Source organism: Doryrhamphus excisus, linkage group LG3, assembly GCF_037039965.1.
Source record: "Doryrhamphus excisus strain RoL-2023G ecotype Guam linkage group LG3, RoL_Dexc_Guam_v1.1, whole genome shotgun sequence".
Lineage (NCBI taxonomy): Eukaryota > Metazoa > Chordata > Actinopteri > Syngnathiformes > Syngnathidae > Doryrhamphus > Doryrhamphus excisus.
The window spans coordinates 15243725-15253684 of NC_136359.1; positions in this window are offsets into that span (position 1 = coordinate 15243725).

Sequence of the window (9960 nt, forward strand, 5' to 3'; positions counted from 1 at the left end):
CTCTCCTAACTAGGTCGGTGCTTTACTGCAACCACAGCAACAGTTGGCACATTCCCACATCACACTCAGACAGCAGATACACTGAGATATCACACTGAGACATAAAGAGAAGGTTGTGAATGCGGGCTTGGAGGAACGGAATAAACACTATTTAAAAATGCAAAACTAAGTGACAGGCTGCATTGCACTGGAAAAAGTACAGCGCAATGTAAATGATGAAGGCTGATTTAACATGTCTGAAAGCAACATTGTGAGAGCAAGGAGTACAACACAGCATGAGTAATGTACTTTACCAGATGGTGGAATACTGTACGGACACATACAGTATATGCTTTCACAGAACAAAAGCACAAAAACTATCAAAAAATATGCATTTAGTAAATGAAAAATTGATTGCATTACAATGTCTATTTAATTTTACGAGGATAGGTCATGACATTAAAAAATATTTGTCCCATGATTGTCATTTTTGCTAATGGAATTTGTCCCTGAGCACCGCTCAAAGTTAAATACACTACACCAAAACATATACTTTATGCATAAAGAATATATTAGGGGCAGTGGTTTCACCATCTCAGTCACTGTTGTTCTGTCCTTAGGCAAGATTCCAACCACCTTGCCTCCAGACATATTGGGAGTGGTTTGCTATGACTCCTGATTTCAATCCAATTGGACGTCTGTGGAAAGAACTGAAATGTGCAGTTTGGAGAAGTCACCCCAAAATACAGAAAAATCAATAAATGGATATCACTGTCACCTTTATGGAAGATTCTTGTTGGCTTATGAAGGAGAGGAGAGGGTGCAGAAGAGGTTATTGTTTGGAAGTGGAATCCTACTTCATAAGGACTTCTCAAAAAAAATGATAATTTGTGATTTGTTTCGCTAACGCCTTTACAACTTCTAGCTTTCTTGGCATCTTCTTTATTCTTTAGAAACTTCAGTTTTTTTTCAGTTTTGCTTTTCACAAGTACTGTACAGAAACCAGAAGTTAAAAAGGTAACAACAAGGAGCTCAAATTGCTAACATGTGAATCTGTATTGTCTTATTTTCTCTTATGTTCACTACATTGGGTAGTATAAGTGTAAGGGTGACAATATGGGTGTTATTTCATGTTTGTGTCAGGGCCATTATGTTGTGAACACATGTATCAGGAAGGTTGTAAAGACATTTTTTATGCTCTAACTGTGAAAATGTTGGATTTATAACTAAGGACTCATACTACACAGACATTTGACATGATCACGGCAGGGAGGATCGAACCCACAACCTTCAGTTTGGGAGACAACCACTCAACCACCTAAGCCAAGTAAATGATCACATGACATAGATCATAGATCATCTGTATACCATTGTTGTTTGCTTAATACAGTTTAACCCTTAGCTGAATTATCACCAATGACCATTCTATTGGTCCTATCCTTGACTGTCTTTGTAGAAGGAGAAATTATTTCATTTTCAGCATAATTCCCTGTTTATGTTTTAATTCAGAAAACATGATGCTCTGATTTTTTTTTCGTGTGTGTCACTTTCTTTATCATATTTCTGCCACTTTATTTGGCCCCATGGCCATTTATTTGGTGGTCCCACTCTGAGTGGCTAAGTCACCAATGTGTGGCATGTTTTGCTGGAGTGCTTGGTTTTGCAAAATGCTACGTGAGCTTGTTTGTTATGCGCGATATTTGGCTGAACCGTATGCAAAAACAAGATTTGATTGTACTTGTTGCCCCCATAACCTTATTTGTGAAGGTTTATGTACATTCCTTTCAACTGCAGGGGAGAACACAGTAAAAGCTACTAGGTCAAACTTAAATAATATTCTCATATTTGTGTTTCTGATACAACAGAACCACCGCAGAAATATGGAATTGAAATGCACACTTGTTTGGTTAATAATCTTAAAATGACCTCCACATGACAAAGCAAACATAACATACTGTAGTCGCTCGTGTGTAGTATTTGTTGCAGCCTCAAAAATCTTGATGAGACTTTATATCTTCCCAGGGCAGCTGAAATCTAGCACATCACAGCGCCACCCAGCTTTGAAGCTATATTTAGTGTCACTTATCATATGGACTAAATTTGTCTTCATGACGTTTTGTTTGTCACAATGAGTATTGAGGGCAAAGCAAGTTTTGCATGATATTTCTGCTTATCTTTGTGTAGTCTTTGGGGAGGGTTTTTTTTCCTTTTTTGGCAGAACTGGGCCAATCTTGTGCCTACTGCTCACCTAATGAAAACGCTGCAAATATTATTTTGGGTTTACATTTTGTTGCATTCAAAAAGGACAGAAATGACCATGGAAGCCACCAGAGACTGTTAAAAGTGCCTCCTCATTCATTACTTAGCTGATCTTGACTAGAGGCTGACAAATGTATTCTTCAGCAGAATGCCAATGAAGTGATAAAACCGAACACAATTGAAGTGCACACATTAAGAAAAGTCTTGTTTGGTAAGGGGGATATCAAGGGTATTATAGGCCCAGGGTTTATGCATTATTTCACATAACCTTCACTATGCACCGCATTCGTACTCTGCAAGCCAATTTAGACTACATCTTTTCCCTGATGTCCCCAAGATAAGTTGATATTGCTCACAAAATCTATGTGTATCTGCTGCTAACAAATACATTCAAGGACAGAGATTGACCAAGCAAGCTGTTTGCCCTTGGTTATCTTCATTTCAATATAAAATGTCTAACACGCACTTGCTTAATTATGTATGAATTGTTTGCTTTACACTTTCTGATAAATATATCCACTGTTTCGTGAGCATTGCACATTTTTAAGTAGGGTTGAAGTTAAAGAAAAAGTACACAGTATTCGGGTCACATTGAATAGAAAACATTCATTCATTTTCTGCCACTTGTCCTCACGAGGGTTGCAGGGGTGCTGGAGCCTATCCCAGCTGTCTAGAAAAGCTGTCCCAGCGATGGGCGGGTTAAACCGTAGACTGGTCGCCAGCCAATCACAGGGCACATATAAACAAACAACCATTCACACTCACATTCATACCTATGGACAATTTAGAGTCGCCAATTAACCTAGCATGTTTTTGGAACGTGGGAGGAAACCGGAGTACCCGGGGAAACCCATGCATGCACGGGGAGAACATGCAAACTCCAAACAGAGATGGCCAAGAATGGAAGTATAGAAAACAAAAATGTGTGATATGTGATGGAAGAATTTCAGCTAAAATGAAAAGAAAGGTATACAAAACGGTGGTGAGACCAGCCATGTTGTTTGAGACAGTGTCACTGAGGAAAAGACAGAAAGCAGAACTGGAGGTAGCAGAGATGAGGATGCTGAGGTTCTCATTGGGAGTGACCAGGATGGATAGGATCAGGAATAACTACATCAGATGGACATTACATGTTAGAGGCCTTGGAGATAAAGTCAGAGAGGCCAGACTGAGATGGTTCGGACATGTCCAGAGGAGAGATAATGAATATATTGACAGAAGGCTGCTGCGTTTAGAGCTGCCTCAACTCAATAAAAATATATATGGCGGTACACCTTTCGGTATTGGTTGATATCGGAATCGAAAATTGACAGTTGAACATTATCAGTTATCTATAAAAATATTTTTTGCCTTTATGCAGCTCCCTTTTCATTTAGTGACACATCTCCCAAGATTGTATACCTGTTTTGTTCTCTGTGCCTTCTCTGTTTTGTACTAGAAATTCACGTTTGTACGCATTACTTAAACTAGTACAGTTAGTTTTGCAGTACGACAGTGACAATGAAAGATTTTAGACAGAGACGTCAAGGGAGAAGGACAGGTGAATCAAAAAGTGTTTGCCACAGGTAGAGATGGATGAGAGTTCACTGATTATTTTATTGCTCCTCGGTGATGTGATTGTATGGTGGAGGTGAGAAGAACCTTGCAGCGGAATCCATGAAAGATGCATGAGGTCTTGTCGATGTCAAGAGCAATGTGAAGGTCCACGGTTGGCATCTTAACAACCCAAACATTGTTGTTGAGGGTAAATCATCCACTGGGACCCGGGAAGGGTCGATTTCGTAAATCTGCAGCAGAACAACTTAGTTAACTCACAATTCTGCCACTGGGTTTAACATAATAGGAAGTCACGGAAGACAAACGGTTTTATTATGAAAATAATGACATGTCTGTGTACTTATTTCCTTATTCTGTTGCTCAGAGGACAAAGAAATCGTCAGTAGGAGCAAAAAATATATATAAAATGTTTTTACCTTGGATGCTTGTGTTCAAACCATCATTTAGAAATTACATGAGTACTCTAAGTAATCATATAAAAATGTATGATTCTGACCATTCCCTTTGGACCCAATTAAAATCTACTACAAGTAAAAATCCCCCCAGGTAAAAATACTGGGGTACTTGTATGACTTGTTTTTTTACCTACAGCAATGTCTTTCATTTCAACATTGTGTAATTTGCATCATATTGGTCTCGAACTGACAGCTATTGTTTTTTTATAGTTAACATTTTATTAGTTCAGATGATTAAAAGCCTTCTGATTGGCCTGTATCTTTCATGTTCTATAACAGGGGTCTTCAATTAAAATTGACTAAGGTCTGTTTATGCAATAGCTTTCACAAACCTTATTTTTCGTCAAACAGACTAGCTTATATGAATATTAAAACGTAATCATGAGACACAATGATGCATGAGACACAATGCTTTGGCAATGGATTCTGAAAGAATAAACACAGATCGGTCCGTGCTCTCACTTTTAAATGGTTGCTTTTTTTCAGTCAGCTTCTTACTTTTGAGCAAGTCATGGTTCTAAATGAAGATTAGTGGCATGGAAAATGGATGGAGTGTCCTTGCCGGTAAACAAACAATTTCAATTTCTTATTATGAATGACATCACCGCGTTTGCTGTCACGTTAACCGTAATAGCTGAAGTAATCACGCTGGCAAACTGCCTCTGAGATCAGTCCGTAAGCATTAGAATATATATTTATATTTCCCATTCAACTTAATTGGTAATCGGTCCACAAAAGGCATTCACTGTTTCCAGATCCGGACCGAGGGCCACCATTTGGTGATGGCTGTTCTAATATTACGATAATAGAGTCAAAATATTGTGGTCATAAAGTCCGAATTATGACAAGAAAATGTGTGTGTTACAACTGTACACAGCATGCTACATACTGTACTGTTTTAATGGACTGACTAATGCTTTTTAAAGATGTCCTCTAGCATCCAGTGTATGACGTGCTTCGGGTTATCTAGAGGGTAAACACGCTATCTAATTCATGATCACAACCTCAAGGACATTTTAGACTGAATTCCTGGATCACTGTGATGGATTCTGGGGCCTCCTTACTGATAACACACGGTTTTGCAACATGGCTGATATCTACGTCCCCTATTCAGCAGGTTATATTTTGATTAAAGCACAACTATTCTGAATAACATAACATAATAACATAAGATTTAATTTGTTTAAAATATTTGCACATATATTGTGTGTGTTTTCTCCGGGTACTCCAGTTTCCTTGGATGGATGGATGGATGGATGGATGGATGGATGGATGGATGGATACCGTGATTGACAAATGCAAGTATGTTTTCTTTCAAAGAAAAACACTCTGCTTTTCACAATTTCTTATTTTTATAGACAGAAGCAATGCATCTATGTTGAAAACGTTTTACCTGCATTAGTTTCTTTAGGAAAAACTCACAAAAAGTAAACATAATGTATGTGCATCTTATTAAACAGCATTTTGAAACCCAAATAAATATTCCTAGAAGCACACAATCCTAGCAGATAACTATTAATTTAAACACATAGTCACATCCTCTCGAAAATGCTAAATTATTTTCATTTGCATGAGCTGTTTTATTTACATTCCAAGGACCATGAGATCATACCAAATTGCCTTGAAAGCCAAATGTCGCCATTTGGGTGCAGCGCTTCACTTGAGAGAGCCTTTCAAAACAACCTGCCTCCATCTCTGCACACGAATGCAGTGCTGTGTTGATGCTCAACTGGGTGACTTGGTAGTTTTTTCAAATAGGAAAATCTTTACCCATTGCATCAAATGCAAAGGAGAGCAAATCCTTTGCTGATTGCTTGCTAAGCTTCACAAACTATAGCTACATTGTCGTATTTACAGATTATAGTTTTGTATATTATGTATTATCAAGTGAAATGTGATTCTGTTTAATAAAAAAATATTTATGTTGTAAAATATAATTAATATAATTAAAATGCAATTACCTCCTTTGATCGCAGGAGCTAGAGTACCTTTTTGATCACTCTTTGTTTGTTCCCCCATGCCAAATTCCTCTGCCCCAGAATACAAATGGAAGGGTCGTGTCTGGCATAGTGTTAATGTCTTTACTCATTCTCCATTAACCAAAATGTAACCTGCTAACCATCCACCAATTCATTTTCTATGCTGCTTACTGGCTCACGAGGGTCGCGGGTAACATAACATGTTTTTGGAATGTGGGAGGAAACCGGAGTACCCGAAGAAAACCCACACACGCACAAGGAGAACATGCAAACTCCACACAGAGATGCCAACTGTGTGGCCAACCAGCTGACCACACTACCCCCCAACTATTGGCGCAACTTGGCTCGCGCCATTACATTCCAGTGGATTTCAATACCCTGGCAGATTGTTTGTGACATTTGGTTCCACTTAGTGGACGCTTCATCAAACAATTGGCGTGACAAAGATTTTGAACATTATGACATTTTCTTGCAGCCAAACTCAATTTTTGTCACCTTTACGGGCCACCATGAGCCAGTTGGGAGGCAGTTTGAGCCACTGCATGCCACTCGGCACCTTATTGGCGACACTAGGCGCCAGAGCATATTGCATTGGCGCGGACTGGCACCAACTGGTGCCGGCCCTGTGGACTCTAAGTATAACATGCTCATAATTGAGTGTATTTTATTTGCCTTTGTAATCAAAAGTAACCCCCCCCCCCCCATATATATATATATATATATATATATATATATATATATATATATAATTTTTTTGTTTGTTTGTTTTTTTCTTGTCAATTTAGTTGCTAACAGAGATTTTGTCATTTGTTTTTGTGCAAGGCTTCACTTTCACGGCCATTTAAATACCATGCACTGCCATATTGTTATTGTCATCACATACCACAGTCTGTAAAGAAACAGCTCCTTACTATGGTCTGGCAAACACACATTTGTTTAACATTTCAAGCTTTGCTGAGGTCTGAACTTTCTTCTGCTAGTCCAGATATACTTAATTTCCCCCACAGGATAAATAAAGTATGGGAAGGACATATTGGGTTGGTTATGTCTTGGAAAAGGAAACACTTTCATGCTTCCAACTTCAGTGTGGTGAATCAGCAATCAGAGCGCATATTAACACTAATGAGGGGTTTCAATTCAGGGTTCATCCCTACAACATCCTGATGCAGAAACAATATGGCTGATAAATCCATTCAAAGTGAATGCCAGTGCATGCCAGTGACATCATCTGAAGGACCTCCACAATATTGCAGCCTTCTCATATTCCAAACATGGAATCCGCTCTAATGCTCCAAATGGTGGCATCTGTCCCCTGCAGCACCTGTCCCTGTTCGCTCTCATCTGCTAAGGTCAGGCCACCCACCAAAACCACTTTTCGTTGGCTTGAGGCTCAAACATCCCCAGGAATGATGATGACAGTAGTTCAACTCGGACAGGTGAGATGTCTTGGCAACTCTTATGCAGTCATTACTCTCACTGATAGATTTCCATCTTCCTATTGGAAACACAGCACTTTGGAACTTTTCTGCACTTTTAGCACTGGGCTGTAATTCAAGCACCTAATGAACAAAAATGCAATGAATACAATCAACCGATGTTTTCCCTCATCATAGACATGCTCTCATTAAAGGTTGTTGTTGTTTAGTGGTTGATTATGGCCTATTAGTCAAATATATGCTTGGTAAAGCAAATTTTACATATTATTTTGCCTAAACAAAGCATTTTCAAGCATGAAATATTCCAAATAAAGTTTAAAAATATACATATATAAGGCATCCAGACGTGTTCATAGACACAGTGAATGATATGTAGTATTTTACACTGGCCACTGGGTGTCAGTAATGTTACTGAAATGTTCAGTAAGACACACAAACACCAAACTTGATTGCAGGTTAGAATTATCTCACAAAAGACACAATATTTCCTAATAAAAACACGGGCAATGCAATGACCCAGGCCAAGCTAAAATTAAAATCTGAATGCCCAATGTCACTTCCTGTCTGATCACCACCCCAGCAAACACATTTAAATTTACATTTTATTTTTGTCTTAAATAGCTTATTCACTCATATTAAGTCTACTGTATTGGATAATATGGAGAGGTGACTATAGGGTGTTAGTTCATGTCTAGAGGGCTCCAATCATGTTAAACCTGTATTTGGAAGGTTGTAATCAGATTTTCTATGCTGTATTATAGGAATTTACAACTTAAATGGCTTATTTATCCTTATTATATCTATATTGGCTCACAGCTAGGAGACCAGGGTTCAATTCCACCCTCGGCCATCTCTGTGTGGAGTTTGCATGTTCTCCCCGTGCATGCGTGGGTTTTCTCCGGGTACTCCGGTTTCCTCCCACATTCCAAAAACATGCTAGGTTAATTGGCGACTCCAAATTGTCCATAGGTATGAATGTGAGTGTGAATGGTTGTTTGTCTATATGTGCCTAGTGATTGGCTGGTGGCCAGTCCAAGGTGTACCCCGCCTCTCGCCCGAAGACAGCTGGGATAGGCTCCAGCACCCCCCGTGACCCTTGTGAGGAAAAAGCGGTAGAAAATGAATGAATGAATGTCTATATTGGGTACTGTGAGTGTAAAGGGAAGTTGCAGCAGCTTGACCCCAGTGTAATTGTACACGGCTGATGGCAATTACAATCAGTGGGGTTTAAAAGCCCAGTGTCACCAAAGGGATGGCGTTGGTTCATTGCGACTGTGTGTTCTCACCTGTGCTGGCACCTGAATTAAGTTTTTGTGCCTGTTGCCGCTGCCAGTTTGTTTTGTCATTACAGAGCCTTTTTCCTTTGTTTCCTTTTGTTGCTTCTGCCTGTACTCAAAACTATTTTTACGTGCAACCTGCCATTGACAGATGGTGACAAAAAATGTCTTTTGAAGGTCATAAACAGGTTTTCTATGCTGTAAACCACAGAGATATTTTGTTTCTTACTAAGGATCCCCATTTCACAGACATCAACTTGTCACAGTCGGATCTGGAACCAATTAGCCACAATATACGAGGGATTATTGCATTGTTATAATTAATTTAATTTGTTTTCAGGCTCATTTTAGACTATGCCGAAATGTATCTGTATTCTTAACACCATTATGTTCGACACCATCGTGTGTAACACGACACACAAATCTTCACTCTTATGACTACACTGTATAATATAAATTAAGAATTAAAGGATACTTGGAGAGAAATTACTAATGTAGGCGGTTACACATTCCTTTTCCACTGTAACACAGAATCAGGGCTGATAACTCCCTTGTTGGCAGAGCCAGCCTACCCCATGGGCTTCACCTCTGCATGACGATTCTTTTGCCGTTTTTATTTGTGTGAAATTATTTTATACTACAGTATTTTACCTGAGTTGAACTCGGGTCTCCTAGCTGTGAGGCCTGATACATTTTGTCGTTTTTGTATTTATTTTTTTTCTTATCCAGTTTTTATACATTTCCACATGCTCTGGAATCAGATCTTTATTAATATTTGCTGAAGAACATCATAACAAATGACTATAATTACAGTGATAAAATAGTATGAACATATGAACCTTCATTAAGTCTGACTAGCATGCAGCCCTGACCTGCTAATTGGAGACTGGTATGCATACAGGGCTGCATACATGATGTTGTGTACTGGTTCATGTGTAAACACATGTTTGCAATGTGAGAGAGAAACCATGAGAGCTTGTCATCATGAAACCTAATTCACTTTTTAATTAGATATTTG